Raw genomic sequence first — 16,963 nt, 5'->3', positions numbered from 1 at the left:
TCTCCCAGTTAACAATCTTTGGGAAGGCTTCCCAAAAGAAGCTGAAGGATTTAGTAATTACCCTATTGTATGGTCAAGTATTCTTTGAGAAACTCTAAATCAAAGAAAAGAGAGCTAATTCTAGAGGATAATTTCCAATGAGCAAATTAAAATGTTCATCCTTGCTTCTACCTCTAAAGGATGCCTAAATAATTTTCTAATCTAAAATTAGAAAGTTTAAACGAAAAATACTTATCAAAAAATAAGAGAAAATAAAATAAAAAATACTTATGAAATGTTAAATTCTGTATGACAAAAACAATACAAAAAAATACAAATATGAAACTAGACACATAATTGCAGGTTCCTAACTTAAATATACAAAAAATCCCTACATAGCAATGAGAAAAAACTAATGTCCAATAAAAAACTGAACAGAGGAATTAGCAAGCAAACAATAAGAAAAACAGCTAATAACATAAAAAACCGTATTCAACCTCATTAGTAATCAGGGATAAATAATATACATTTAAACAACAATGAAATTTATTTCGATGTTTTATCTACAGTGAAAATATTGTTAAATGAAAATACTCAGTATTGGTAAGGATTCACAGAAGTACGAGAATAGGGACAAAATTGATACTGCCCTTACGAAGAAAATTTAGCAATAGCTAGAAAAGCCTTAAAATTTTGCAAGTCATTTAATCCATCAACCCCAGCTTTGGCGAATTTAGACAAGGAATATAACTGTGGTTGTGGGCAAAAATTTGGCTACAACATTGTTTACTGAATTTCTTTTTCTTATTTTCTGGGTACGTAGTAGGCGTATGTATTTATGGAGTATATACGATATTTTGATACAGGAATATGATGCATAATAATTAAATCAGGGCAAATGGAAGTGTCCATCATCTCAAGCTTGTATCCCTTCTTTGTGTTACAAACAATCCAATAATATTCTTAGTTAATTTGAAATGTACAATAAATTGTTATTGACTGTAGTCACCCTGTTGTGCTATCACATACTAGATCTTATTCATTGTGACTATATGTTCATAGCCATTAATCATTATTTTTTGTAGTAAAGAATAGATACACATATATTTTCAAGAATATGAAAATTTAATGAATAAACTATGGTATATGTAGAAAACAAAATATTATGAATTTAAAATAATGCCTTTGAAAATTATTTAGTGACATGGAAAACTGTTCTTAGTATATCATTAATGGGGAAAAGCAAGGCTCCACACCTATGGAGATTGGTCCCAGGATCCCAGTGGATATCAAAATTCAAGGATGCTTAAATCCCTGATATAAACTAGCATAGTATTTACATCTAACCTTCACGCAATCTCTCAGATACATCAAATCTTCTCTAAATTACTTATAATACATATGCAATTTCCATGTACGTAGTTGTTATACTATATTGCTTTTTATTTGCATTGCTTTCTATTGTACTGTAAAAAAATTTTCCAAATATGTTTGACCTGTGATTGAACCCATGAATGCAGAACGGTGGACACAGAGGGCCCACTGTTTGTAAAATATGACCTTTTTGTAAAACTTATATATGCATGTGTTTATATAATCAGAGAGAGAGGGGCTATATTTGTCTTGTAGAGAAAATCTTGTTCTTCTTTGCAAACTCAAGACCTGGTATGGTGCCTGGAAGAGAGTATGTGCTAAAAGTGTACCAAGTCAATCACATATATAAATAAATTGGTAATAAAGGACATTCCCTAAAATGCTATTGGTTATTGAGGCTGAGATTAATTATGTTTTTCTTTCTTCTCTTTGTTTATATTTATTTTGGTGGTTTTATAAAATGAGCATGGATTACGTTTGTGATTTCAAAAAAAGTGTAAGTCCTACAGAAAGCTTTAATTTGGTTGGAAAGAAATTTGTGGATCTTAAAGGGAAGGATTTCAGTCATGCTACAGCAAGTGTGCCTCTATTAGTCATGATCAGCACGATCTGAGCCATAATTTGAGCTAATTCAAAAGTCTACTCATCTGCTGGGATTTTTCTCCCATAGAAAAGTGATTCCAGGCCACACGTGGTGGCTCATGCCTATAATCCCAGCGTTTTGGGAGGCTGAAGCAGGAGGATAGCTTCAGCCCAGGAGTTCAAGACAAGCCTGGGCAACATAGGGGAACCCTGTCTCTATAAAAAATAAAATAATTAGCCAGGCATGGTGGTGCATGCCTGTGGTCCCAGCTACTCCTCAGGAGGCTGAGGTGCGAGAATTGCTTGAGCCCTGGATGGAGGTCGAGGCTGCAGTGAGCTGTGATTGCACCACTGCACTCCAGCCTGGATGATAGAGGGAGGTACTGTCTCAAAAACAAACAGAAGGAGAAGAAGAAGGAGGAGGAGGAGGAGGAGGAGGAGGAGGGGGAGGAGGAGGAGGAAAGAAAGAAAGAGAAAAAAGAAGAAGAAGGAGGAGAAGAGGAAAGAAGAAGAAGGAGGAAGAAGGAGGAGGAAGGAGGAAGAAGGAGGAAGAAGGAGGAAGAAGGAAGAAGAGGATTGAGTCCCTCATAGACTTCAGAAGTAAGATAAGATAATAAACTACTGAATCATCCCACCTTACACAGTAAGCGGAGACAGAGTAACTGAGAAGATCCCCTGGGGACACCTCAGAGACCAAGGTTCTAGTGCCAGTTGTCCAGTAACTCAGATGGTGAAAGCACTACAGACAACGATGTTAGGCCCTGATTTTCTCTTTCACTTTTGCGCTTGCTTTAACTCTTGTTTGAAGCAATGTGTGTATCTTCAACTAACGACAATGTTACAATTTCAGGGACAGTTTAGTTGCTTTAAGACTTAACATTTCTGGCTCCATCACATTCCTTGTATAGAAGGCAGTGGCCTAGTACAACAAACAAGCAAGAGTGCCACCTCGTGGCAGCTCACTTAATATACACATGGTTCCTGAGAGCTGGAAGAAATTTAAGAAAAAGAAAAGAGGTAATAATATTGCAGATTGGCCTAGCGTGCCTCAACAGCTTCAGTGCCCTGAATTGCAAAGGTTTCCTTCTACCTAGGATTTTAGCTTTCAGAAGTGTGACAGTTTTGGTCAGCGTAGAAAAAATATCAACCTGAATTGCCGTTATCTGTACCATAAATTACTAAACACGAGGCTCTTCTGGAGACTAACTATTGATCTCTGATAACATCGTTTATAACATAACTGAAATTATCTGCTTTCAGGGAGCTATTGTCCTCTCCTCATCACTTATTCTGTTATTTAATGAACATTTATTGAACACCTTTATTTTCCAGGAACTGCACTAGACTCTGGGAACACAACATGAGAAAGATACATTCTCCAGCTGGTGAAAAGCTCATACTCTGTTAAGTAAAATTTCTAGAAGGCCATTGGTTTGAACTAAGCTCCTGCACTAGGCCCCAACAGACCAAACCAAAATGGAGTAACCCAGGCTAAAGTTCCACATCAACAAACTGAAACTAAGTTGTTAATCTGACCTTCTGAGAAATTAAGAAAGAAAAAGAAATAATAGCCAAATCCCCAAACAGGCCAGTTTTAGCCAATATGATAAAAAAAAGTCCCCTCCGCTTTAACCCTTACAAGGAAAGTAACCTGCTGTTAACCAATCTGCTTTTTGTATTATGCTGTTTCCTTGCTACTGCTCAAGCTTTTAAAAACTGACTCTTCCATCATGCCCTACAGAGCACCACTCTATTTTTTAGATGAGTTGCTACCTGACTCACGAATCACAAATAAAAGCCAATTTGATCATTTAACTAAACTTGTTGCAATTTTGCCTCTTAACATTTACCATGAAATACTATGCTGAATCATCTGTTGTCAACTAGACACCACCATCATCCCTTTTAAGGTCTTCTCCCATAATCCATTTACACAGGACGTGGAGTTTCCCATGGAAGTCACTCAAGATTTGGAAGACAGAAGAAAAAGAGAAGTTTTATTCTCTAGAGGCAACTGCATCCTGCCTGAAGCAAATGAGAGATTCAGAGTGGCTCCCTGGGGAGCTCTTGAGACCCCCCATCTGTGTGGCTGCTGCACTGTGAGGCAGTGGGGGGGCCTCTTAGAGATTCCTAAGACTTGCAGCAGCTTGCTGGGAAGTTCCTGAGAACCCGCTGCCCTGCTGCCTCAGGATGATATCTCCAGTGTCCGCTTCCTTCCCACTGGCTTGCCTGGTCTTCAATACTCCCCAGCTTTTCCAATAGTCAAGCAAGCCCCTAATGACTTATAACCCCTTCTGCCCCCAAAACATGGAGTGCCTTCTGTTTTCCTGACCAACCCTGACTGACTCAGACACATAGCCAGATAATTCACATAGCTAGATAATTCTACAACTTTGCTATAGTGTCATGAAAACCAGACTATATCAGATTTTATGAGAACAGAGTAGCAGGAAAGTATCTCAGCTTTAGAGGATTGAAGGAGGCTTCCCAGAGAACTGACATCTAAGGTAAGTCTCAAAGATTAATAGAAATTATCTAGGTGCAAAGAAAGATTCAGAAACTAAGGTATTTAGAAAATAAGTTGGGTTTTAGAAGGGCTGGATAACCAAAAATAAAACTGTATTTAAAGCGGAAAACACACAAGACTAAAAAAGTTACCAAACTTACAATTAGCATGTTGATGAAGAATAAAACAACAGTTTTCCTGCATGGTTACCATTCCTGTAAAGCTCATTACACATTTGTAGAAATCAGTGTGGCAAAATGCAGTAATGCTGTTGGTGCTTCATCCACCCCAAACCCTTACCAGATTGGTACACCAAGTTCGCCAGCTGCTGTGAATGATAGCCACAAATGGTTCACAACTGCAGCCTTCTCTGAAGAATTGCTATTCACCCGGAAGTTTCTGGAAGACTCTGACTTCCTCCAAAGGCATTTGCAGGTGAGGGCTGACATACAGGCCTGCAAAACCTGGCCCCCTCACCTGAAGGTGATGACAACTTTGTTATGCCATTCAAACTCTGTGGGAGCAGGCTAAGGCTGAACTACAGCAGAAACTTCATCTTTGCTTAACTTTTCCTCTGTCCTATTTTCTGCTTTCCTCACTTCTTTTTTTGCTCATTTGGTTTTTTGGGTTTTTTGAGACGGAGTCTCCCTCTGTCGCCCAGGCTGGAGTGCAGTGGCTCAAACTCGGCTCACTGCAACCTCCGCCTCCAGGTTCAAGTGATTCTTATGAAATCACCACCACACCTGGCTAATTTTTTTGTATTTTTATTAGAGATGGGGTTTTGCCATGGTGGCCAGGCTGGTCTCAAACTCCTGACCTCAGGTGATCTGCCTGCCTCAGCCTCCCAAAGTGCTGGGATTACAGGCATGAGCCACTGCACCCGGACTGCTTTCCTCACTTCTTGATGTGTGGCAGAACTGCAGACCATTTGGAGTTGCCTGAGCATGCAGACAAAGCATGGTGAGTTATGAGCTGGAGAGATAGGCATTTAACCTAATCATGTAAGGACTTCTTATAAGCTGTATGAAGGGAGTGTGAACTTTATCTATGAGTGCTATGATCTTCCAACATTTGTCTACACCATCAGTAAAAAATTTAGAGCATGATATATGTTTAATTATTAATATACTGACATGTCATACATTTTGTAAATGATGTACAAAATAGAAATTTTAAAGGAAATTTTAAAGGAAAAAAATAAAAAATAGAGTTCAGTTTCCCCTGCATTTCAACAGATTACCTTGCACCCTGCCTTAGGTGACATGCACCACTGTGGGGACCATAGAGGCAGAGAGGGAGGTTGGTCAACTCTTTATTCCAGACCTGTGATCCCATTAGGCTTCTTGTCTTTAAATCAATAATACGGATCTATCATTTTTTTGCTGGGATGGGTCTCTAATGCCTGCTCTTGTGCAAAGATTTGTGGAGATTTCAGGTAATCTGTTTCCTCTATTGATGGGCATCTTGCCTAAGAAACACACACACACACACACACACACACACTTCAAGCAGTTCTTTACCAGGGTTTTTAGTGAAAAAACCTAAATAATACAGATGTAAGAGATGGGATTGAATATCAGGTGCCCCCTGTACCCAGTAATAAATCAGTGTCTCTCCCTCACTGACTTTTTCATTCCCCATGCCTTAAGAAGGCATTGATCTCACTACACCTTCTGGATGGGACAAAAGAACTTTTCCGACGCCATTGAAAACCATCCTGTCTTCTCTGCTCCATGTTACTCCTCTCTCCCCACTATCTCCAAGTCTTTCATGTCTAGTCCCCATTCCCAATGCCCCCATGTTTGCTAGACTGCAAATGTTCTCTTAGAAGTAAGCAAGTCCCAAAATATCTCTTGGGTCACACACATTTTCACAGTCTCCTGTTCCGTTTGTGAATCCATGCCAGCCATCCTCGCTCATCCACTCATTTCTGCCACTAGGCAGAGGCATATGGGAAGCCTTTTAACCTCAGGAGGAGCAGAGGAGGGATGGAAGGTAACTCTACTCCTATTGTGATCTTCTTTCTTCTCTGGTGATCTTTTAGAATCTGGCAAAGGAAGCCTCAGATATTTCTCCCAACAAGCAGGAATCTCCCATCCATAGTGCCACAGGGTCCGGGTAAGAAATTGTCACCTCCACCACCAGCATCACTTTGACCTTACTAACAGTTGTGGATACTGGTACAAGAGTACAAATGGAATCCCACATATTGCATATCTAAATGAGCAAAAGTTATAAATAAGCAAACACAACCACAACTGCTTAATAAAATATGTCCCATCCTACCACCTTGACAAATACATCGTCCTAATGTCAACATTGAAAAATATGAATGCTTTGTATGACTGGAAGTCAGTATGGTCCAAGGCTGCACTGTTTGTGTCTTTCTCAGACCCTGGGTTGCATTGCAAAGCCGACTTTCTTCCATGCTCCTGACATTAAAGTATGCCATGCCCAGTGTTGCTTCCTGATCTGTGACTCACCTGGCTGGTGGTGGGGAAGGTAGTCTCCCAGCTGAGATAGGGAATATAAGAGAAATTGGGGTGTGGGAATATGAGATCTGAGTTGAACAGCAAAATTTGTGATAACACCAGAGGACATGTGGAGGTGCCTAACAGGAAGTCAGATATGAGTCTAAAGTGCTGATATATTTGTCACGTTTAACACCAAACCATCTGATGAAGTTTTAGTTCTAGGGGCAAATAAGAACGGATGGGAGAATTGAGATTGACTCTATTTCTATTACTCTATCAGTTGTTCCACAGACTAAAAACATCTTTGTGTCTCTTTCTGCAAAATAGAGACATAGATGTCTTTTGAATAAGTACAAATGGTACATAAATCAATTAACATCTTTATTCAGAGTCTTTTACTCTCATGATTCCAAATTAAGCTTCATACTATATTTAAAACTAAAGCACTATGGTTCATGACCACTGGGAATTAAAAATTTTGTCAGAGACAAGAGAATCAAGACACCTATATATGACAGGGCAGATACATAGGATGGGGTTCAGGACATGCTATCCCAAAATATAACACCTTGGCACACTGAAAACTGGCAGAAACAGGGAAGTCTCTGAGTTTTCCCTGCCCCCCTTCTTCCCTGGAGTAGATCATAAAACCTAGGAAGGATTTCTTTTTTCACCTTTCCCTGAAGTAGGACATAAGACCCTTATGGAAGAGGTGTCCTCTACACCCAGAGGAAAGGCATGTCCTTATCTCTAAAGATGAAGGATCACAAAGGAATCTGAGCAAACAGCCCTTTAAGTTTCCCTGTTTGTTGCCATCAGATCATGCCCTCTTGTCTTATCACATTTCTCAACTGTCTACTGTTCATCAAATCTAACATAAAAATATACTGGCTTAACCATTTCTTTGGGTCTTCATTTCTTATGAAGTTTCTCATGTCACAAAAAATTTATATTAAATAAATTTGGCTGGGCACCGTTGCGGGAAGTCAGGGACCCTGAACAGAGGGACCAGCTGGAGCCACAGCCAAGGAACATAAATTGTGAAGATTTCATAGACATCTATCAGTTCCCAAATAATACTTTTATAATTTCTTATGCCTGTCTTTACTGTAATCTCTTAATCCTGTTATCTTCGTAAGCTGAGGATGTACATCACCTCAGGACCACTGTGATAATTGTGTTAACCATACAAATTGATTGTAAAACATGTGTTTGAACAGTATGAAATCAGTGCACCATGAAAAAGAACAGAATAATAGCGATTTTTATGGAATGAGGGAAGACAACCATAAGGTCTGACTGCCGGCGGGGTTGGGCAAAAAGAGCCATATTCTTTTTCTTGCAGAGAGCCTATAAATGGACATGCAAGTAGGAAAGATATCACTAAGTTCTTTTACTAGAAAGGAATATTAACACCCTGGGGAAGGAATGCATTCCTGGGCTGAGGTCTATAAGCAGCTGCTCTGGGAATGTCTGTCTTGTGCAGTTGAGATAAGGACTGAGATACGCTCTGGTCTCCTGCAGAACCCTCAGGCTTACTAGGGTTGGAAAATCTCTGCCCTGGTAAATTTGTGGTCAGACCAATTCTCTGCTCTCAAACCCTGTTTTCTGTTAAGATGTTTATCAAGACAATACATGCACCACTGAACATAGACTCTTATCAATGGTTCTGTTTTTGCCCTTTGCCCTGGGATCTTTGTTGGACCCTTATCAGTGGTTCTGCTTTTTCCCTTTGTCCTGTTCCCTCAGAAGCACGTGATCTTTGTTAGACCCTTATTAGTAGTTCTGCTTTTTGCCCTTTGAAGCATGTGATCTTTGTACCTACTCCCTGTTCTATATCCCCTCCCCTTTTGAAACCCTTAATTAAAAACTTGCTGGTCTGAGACTCAGGCAGGCATCACAGTCCTACCAATATGTGATGTCACCCCTGGTGGTCCAGCTGTAAAATTCCTCTTTGTACTGTCTCTCTTTATTTCTCAGCCAGCTGATACTTATGGAAAATAGAAAGAATCTATGTTAAAATATTGGGGGCAGGTTCCCCCAATAGGGCACAGTGGCTCACGCCTGTAACCCTAGCACTTTGGGAGGCCAAGGCAGGTGGATTGCCTGAGCTCAGGAGTCCAAGACCAGCCTGGGCAACATGGTGAAACCCCATCTCTACCAAAATACAAAAACAATTAGCTGGACATGGTGGCACATGCCTGTAGTCTCAGCTACCTGGGAGGTGGAGGCAGGAGAATCGCTTGAATCTGGGAGGTGGCGGTTCCAGCTAGCCAAGATTACACCACTGCACTGCAGCCTGGGTGACAGAGCAAGACTCTGCCTCCTAAATAAATAAACAAATAAATAAATGTGTATGCCTTTTTCTTGTTAATCTGTATTTTTTATAGGAGCCTCAGCCATGAACCTGGGATGGATGAGGAAAAGATATTTTCCTTCCCTACACGTACAGCCCTTATTCTCCATGGAGTAGAGTAATGCCCAACAAGAAGGCACTCAACACAGGTTTATTGAAGGAATGCCGCAATGCAGAAGTGAAATAAAACTGCACAAAATTCCTTCTGGTGTTTAACAATGTTATGGTCTTTATATTAAGAAGAGGAGTCAAGGGAGGGCTACTGATTCTGTGAGTTATACAGAGTATGTGTAGATTAATCTATCTAGATTAATTTCAGCACATAGGACATGGTTTGTTTGACCTGAAAATTCTTAAACATTTTAACTGATATTTTTTGGGAGGCTGAGGTGGGCAGATCACCTGAGGTCAGGAGTTCAAGACCAGCCTGACCTACATAGAGAAACCCCATCTCTACTAAAAATACAATATTAGCCAGGTGTAGTGGCACATGCCTGTAATCCCAGCTACTCGGGAGGCTGAGGCAGGAGAATCGCTTGAACCTGGGTGGCAGAGATTGCAGTGAGCAGAAATCACATCATTGCACTCCAGCCTGAGCAATAAGAGAAAAACTCCATCTCAAAAAAATAATAAAAATAACCATTTTAATCAATATTTTAAATCAGGAGTTTTTTTTTTTTTTCCCACAAAAATCTGGATTTCTGGATTCTCTCACAATAAAAGACCACCAGTGTTGCCACATGGCATCAAAAGGCTGGATCTGAGGAGCAGACTGCCTGGGCTTTCTTTGTCTTTGGCCACAGCTCCCCACCCCCGCTCAGGAGGCTTCACATTTCCACCTGCCTGGCCCCTTGCAGCATATCAGTGTGTAATTTCTGGTTGGGTGATAACATATGACATTACATATCACATGGTCCATATGTCCACAGCTGTCATCACAAACTTTTCTGCTGTTCTAAGTCCTTTTGCATTGCTACAAAGGAACACCTGACACTAGGTAACTTATAAAGAAAAGAGGTTTATTTGGCTGACAGTTCTGCAGGCTGTACAAGCATGGCACCAGCATCTGCTAGGCTTCTGGGGAGACCTCAGGGAGCTTTCACTCATGGCAGAAGACAAAGGAAGAGCAGGCAGGTCACATGTCGAGAGAGGGAGCAAACAGTGGGGGCAGGGGTGGGGGGAGAGTCTAGATTCTTTTAAACAACCAGATCTCATGTGAACTAACTGAGCAAGAACTCACTCATCAACAAGGGGATGGCACTAAGCCGTTCATAAGAGATCTGACCCCATAACCCAAATACATCCCACTAGGCTCACCTCCAACATTGGAGGTCACATTTCAACATAATTTTGGAGGGAACAAGCATCTAAACCATATTACTGCACAAAGAAGAACTCACATCTCCCCCCCTTCCCCAGTGGCCCTCCCCAACCCTTGCTTCCTCCTGTATTCACTATCAGCTAGGGAGACCACCTCCCCCACCACTAGCCAAGGTGAATCAGAGTCAGGGCGGAGCACGGGGAACAGTGTCAGGAAGATGGAAGAAAGGTGGCTTTGCAATGCAATCCAAAGTCTGTGACATTACGTATCACATGGCACAGTATGACAAAGATGTGTACAAGGTCATTAGCTGGGGTTTTGGTTTTAATCTATGACCACGAAAAGTGCTAAACTACAAATTAACAGATGCACAAGATTCAGATGTTAAAACCGACAGGAAAATTACCCTGTTTGTGGGACAGTCAGTTGAGTATCATCTTGTGCCACCTTGTGGTCATTTGGGAGCATACAACCTAGATAACTCCTGTGCCAAATACAACAGATAATGTCTTACATTGTCCTTGGTCACAGGATAATGTAATAGGATTGCTATAAGGTTGCCTTTGGTGTGTTTAGCAAAGCTCTGAAGCTAGCATTTCATTGAATTTGATCTGTTCAGTTGGTACAGAGCCCCAGAAACCCAGCCACTTTATGCAATAATGAATCATTCTTTTTTTTTTTTTTTTTTGAGACGGAGTTTTGCTCTTTTTGCCCAGGCTGGAGTGCAATGGCGTGATCTTGGCTCACCACAACCTCCACCTACTGGGTTCAAGCGATTCTCCTGCCTCAGCCTCCAGAGTAGCTGGGATTACAGGTATGTACCACCAGGCCTGGCTAATTTTGTATTTTTAGTAGAGACGGGGTTTCTCCATGTTGGTCAGGCTGGTTGCCAACTCCTAACCTCAGTTGATCCGCCCGCCTCGGCCTCCCAAAGTGCTGGCATTACAGGCGTGAGCCACCGTGCCCGGCCTCAATCATTCTTTTTAACTGTGTTTTCTTCTCACTCCCTGAAATGGACCAACACACATGCTGGGTTCTTCCCTTTCCCTCCACTTTCAAACCTGCTGCTCCATAACTTCCAACATTTCCACTACAACCACTGCCTGTGAGTTCAATTCTGTGAAGCATGAAGTTAATGGATAGAGGATACAGCTTTGCTGGTAGGAACTAAAGGCACTTCTTGCACAGAAAGAAGGTCATTGTAATGGGGGCTCACCAAGTTCTATGAATCATCTGTCTACATACAAAAATTGCCTTATAATATAGAACTCTTTTCTGTGGTATGCATTATAATTGACAGGCAATTCCATTGGCCACAAATTGGCCATCTTCTTGTTCAATGTTTGGGCTGTTTGTACATTGTTTCTTCAACCATAAAATGGGGATGGTACCAACAGTGGTTGCCTCCCAGAATTGTCATAGAGACTGAATATGGTCGTACACCAGTGTTAGGTGCAGTGTAAGTCATCAGTACACGTTAGCTGATATTACGTGTAAACTAAGTGCTTAATACACATTTTGTCTTTTAACTACATTTGCATAAACTGAGACAAGTCAGGGTTTAGTAGAGTGGGTGATTATGAAAATGAGTTTATGTAGATTTTTGCTACATTCAAAAAGCAAATAACAGATTTGAGGTTGTCCACATCTTTTCTTACCTTCCAGAGTATAAAGGATCTCACTTATGTAAGAATGCACATTGTGCAGGTGTGTTTAGGCTAGGGGATCAAAGAAGAAGGAGATAAAAGGTTCACAAAAACAATATGTATACAAGTTCACAGTGGCCTGTACAACCGTCATATGATGTCTACAAGTTAAAACTGCTCACTAACTACTTATAGCAAATTATTAAAACTGCTAATTACTTATAGCGAATTATAGAGCTTCTGTGCTTGGATGATTTTATGAAATAAAGATGTCATCTCTTCAATTTAGCATAAAATACTTTCCCCACACTAGTACCTTTCAGAAAAGGCATAAAATTGCCTCCAGAGAAAAATATGTGTTGTGGCTGCCACCCTGTGGTTTTGTTTTATATTGTAGCCCTCAGATAGTAAATAAATATTTTACACTGCCACAACCAATTTCTAAAATATACTGGCAATTTCTAGGTATGGTTTTCTTCCTAGTATTATTAAAATTCACCAAGTTGCAAAGAGGACTATGAATTAATTTATTGGTATCAATTTATTGACTAGGTGGGACCTGAAATCGGGTAAAAACTCACAGAGATCAAAATCACATCTAAGTCACAGAAGATCTAAATTGCACCACTGATGCATACACATACATGCTCATGACAACTTTAAAAAATTAAAATAGTATCTTATGCTGAAATTTATAGATGTGCTAAATAACTTATGAGCTACCTATAAAGCAGACCATATACTCCCATTAACAAGACAGAAAAAATATGGAATTATATTTTTTCAATGTACATAATTATATTCTATAGTTTATCCCTTGGAAAGGTAACAGAGTAGGGGTTAAGCATAAGGTGTCGAAAACCCTGAACCTGGGATCCAATATTCCACTTCTATTATGTGTTAGCTATGTGATCTCAGGCATGCAATGTAACCCCTCTGTATGTTGCTCTCCTTATCCACAAAACATGGATGAGCTCAAAGGAACAAACTTCACCAGCTGTTGTGAAGACTGATTACACCTTTTAGAGCAGTCCTTGGCACTCGGGAAGGGTAACCAATTAATGTTAACACTCACTCTGTATAACCACAATTATAATAGTATGTGCCAAATTGGCTTTATTGCTAGAAATCAACTCTTCCCCTTCGAACTGTTCTGTTTCTCACCTGTGCTTAGATACTGGTTCTCCCAGTTCTTTCAATCTGCCTCCTTCTGCCAACACATTGATGTCTTGGCTGCTGGTGACCTCTGAAGGGTAATTTTCTGCTGGAGTTGGAGGCCCTCAAATGACTGACCGCAGGATGTCAAACTTGCGCCTGAGTAGGGTTTGCTATATTTCTTCTCTTTTATCCTTTTTGAATATGTTTTGTTGTTGCTGCAGTTATTCTATTCCTGCTGCATTATATAGTGGACAGATGGGGAGCAGATCACTTTTTTCTTAGTTCATGAAGTACCATCTCCAGCCCTGAAATAGATTTCTACATAAGTACATCACCCAAAGATCCTAAACTCTGGGCTTGGAGTCCTTGCACAGTGGAATTCCTCAGTTGTAACCCTCCAAAGGGGGTGAATATATTTCTTTCACAGGAGAGTGAATTCAATATTTTGTTACTGAAGAGCAGATTTGGGGAGTCGCTAGTGCTATTCTCCAGATATTTTATTTTCCTTTCTGGTACATGCTCCCTTGAAGTTAGGTGTGGCGATATGACTTATACATAACGTGAACAAAAGTGATGTGTCACTTCAGAGTGGAAGCTTTAAGTTTCAGTAACTAATTCACCACTTTATCCCCTGCCTTGCTGATGGTGGAATTATGTCAAGGTTGTGCCTCCATCAGCCTGGGTTCCAGAGTGCTTATAACCCCCTCAACAATGTGCAGAGCCCTCCATAGGCCAAGGTGGACATACAGTTTGAGAAAAACAAAAACAAAAACAAAAAAACCCTTTTGTGGTAATGCACCGAAATTTGGGGATTGTTTTTTCAGTATCACCTAGCCTATGTCGTTACAGAAAAAAATTAGCCTCAGTGCAATCCCTGGGAGATTCACTGCAATCCTGGTTCTTGCTCCCAATAAAAGCCCTTTCCCTTAGTCTCCTGACTCACACCAGAGACCCAGGCTATAGTTTCAGGCTGACATTGCAAGACAATATTTAAAAAAGAACAACTCAGAGGTTCTGCAGTCAACCAACCTGGCTAATTTGAGGTTCTACCACTTAGTAATTAGCCAAGTGACTGAGCAATGTATTTAATATGTGTAAAACGGGGGTAACAGTGTTTACGTGTTCCAGTTACTATGCCTGTGTTAGAAACCACAAAACTTAATGGTGTCAAACAAGCTTTTATTATGCTCACAGATTTGTGAATGAAGAACTTGGGCAGAGCACAGAGCAGGAATGGCTCATGTCTCCTTCCCATGTGTGGGCTCCTGGTAGAAGACTCAAATATTAGAAGTTGGAGTCACTGGAGCTCACTCCCTGACACAGCTGGTAGATGTTGGTAGCTGTTGTTGGCTGTTGACTGAGCCCTTTGATAGGGTAGTCAGCCCTATCACATGTACAGCCTCTCCAAGTGGTCTGGGCTTCCTTATAATATACATCAAAAGAGAGAAAGCAGAAGCCAGATCACCTTTTGTGACCTGGTTTCAGAAGTCACGCAGCATCACTTCCCCTGGATTCTACTACAAGGCAATTGCAAAATCCTGCCCAGCCTCAAGAGAGAAGAAATAGGCTGCTTCTTCAGAGGGGCAGCCAGGCTCTGGAAGAGTACATGGGACCAGGAACACTGCTATGGCCACTTTTAGAAAATAAAATCTGCCACACTTCCTAAGATTAGAATGAGCTGACACAATAAAAGTACTTAGAAAAGCTGCTAATTACATGCTTGGTGTTGATTTTTCCACCACACAGTCTAGAACCACATATAACTGCCTCCCTGCCCAGCTTCCACTTTGCTTCTTCGTGGCCAGACTTTCCCTTCCTAAGGACCTGCTCCAAGGATCCTTTATCAAAGATTCTAGACCAAACTAAGGCAATTCCAAGACAGGAGGCATTCAGGAGCATGCTCTAACTCTGTGGCCTCAAGATGTTCATACCACAGTCTAATACAAGCAAATTTCCCACAAAGTATAATCCTTTGGAGACTGGGCTCTCATAGGGTTAGGATTAATTCCTTTTTATATTTTTCCTTGTAAAGGACTTAAGAAGCTTTCAGGCCTTACGTTAACCAAGATCATCTACCACACATGTACAATTGTCCCTTTATAGCAAAAGATCTTCAAGAAAATGTTAAAACTTTACAAGTAGATTTTAGGTGGATTTTACTTTTTTTTTTTTAAATAGAAATGTATCATTCTTTCAAACTGTATAGTAAAACCTTTTAGCAAATTTTAAGAGAAAGTGAAATAAACCTCTAAAGGGCAGGTCATTCACGACAGTGCTCACATCAGACTGAAATGGCAGAATGACATCAGCTAATAATCTTTTAGTTTATGCTCAAAAGAACTGGACTATTGGTTCTTAGAGATGCTGTGTAGATTAGTGCCTCCTTGGCACAAAATTACCAATATCCAGGAAAACAGGCTTGGCCAATAAGTGAGCTATTAAGTCATGTGCACAACAACCCAAAGGCCACCATTTCTTCCAATCTTCTACAATTTAAATTGCAAAAGAAGAGAAAAAGCTATCTTTATTCTTTGTGTCAAGAACCTTCTGTAAATCTTGTGTGTGGTTTGAAACCCAGGAAGTTGCTGCCATTATAATTGACCTATAGTTTGCTGCTATGAAATTGCCTTAACTAAGTATCTTTACTATGAAATTTTTGGGTGATAATTAAATATGACAGATCTCAGTCACTAAAGTTAAAAATCTAGAGCCAAACTCCACTCCCTGGAAAACTGGCAGTTTGGGGTTTATGTTAATCTTGTCACATACACTGTACAATCATTATCAACAAAGTTTCCCAAGTGTTTTCGATGTCGTTTAGCTTGGCTGTCTGAGGCTTTACCAGGAATAAATATGCCTAGAATCAAATCATTCTAGGTTTAGGCAACTTAAGCACCTACAAACACAAGATTATCATTAAAAGTCATCTACTAGGCCTGGGTGCAGTCGTTGACACCTGTAGTCCCAGCAATTTGGGAGGCCAAGGTGGGTAGATCACTTGAGGCCAGAAGTTCGAGACCAGCCTGACCAACATGGTGAAACCCCATCTCTACTAAATACACAAAAACTGGCCGGACACAGTGGCACCTGCCTGTAATCCAGCTACTTGGGAAGTTGAGGCACAAGAATTGCTTGAACCCAGGAGGTGGAGGTTACAGTGAGCTGAGATCATGCCACTGCACTCCAGCCTGGGTGACAGAGCAAGACTGTCTAAAACAAAACAAAACAAGCAAACAAAAAAAGTCATCTAGTATGAATGACATTTCCTCAGTTTCTTAGTGATATTCTTAAATCATAAAGGCCTACAGCTAGCCTAAAATACACCCTTCTTCCAACTTACCAGACAATTTTCTGCTTAATTTCCTCCATTAAGCATCCTTGTATTATCTGTACACCAGCAATTCCTTTTTCAAAAGTTTTTAAGAGCTAAATTCACCTTTATAATATATTTCGAAATGTTGTCCCTGAACAACCAATTAGCATTCAAATGAAAATCTTCTACCTGTTCTTTGAGTATGTTGTTACACTTTCTCTTTCAAGTAGGTTTAGACTTTTACCAGAAATGCT

The sequence above is a fragment of the Trachypithecus francoisi genome, unplaced genomic scaffold, assembly GCF_009764315.1.
Source record: "Trachypithecus francoisi isolate TF-2019V2 unplaced genomic scaffold, Tfra_2.0 Contig00407, whole genome shotgun sequence".
NCBI lineage: Eukaryota > Metazoa > Chordata > Mammalia > Primates > Cercopithecidae > Trachypithecus > Trachypithecus francoisi.
The sequence above is the reverse complement of the archived record's forward strand: the minus strand, read 5'-3'. Positions refer to the sequence as shown.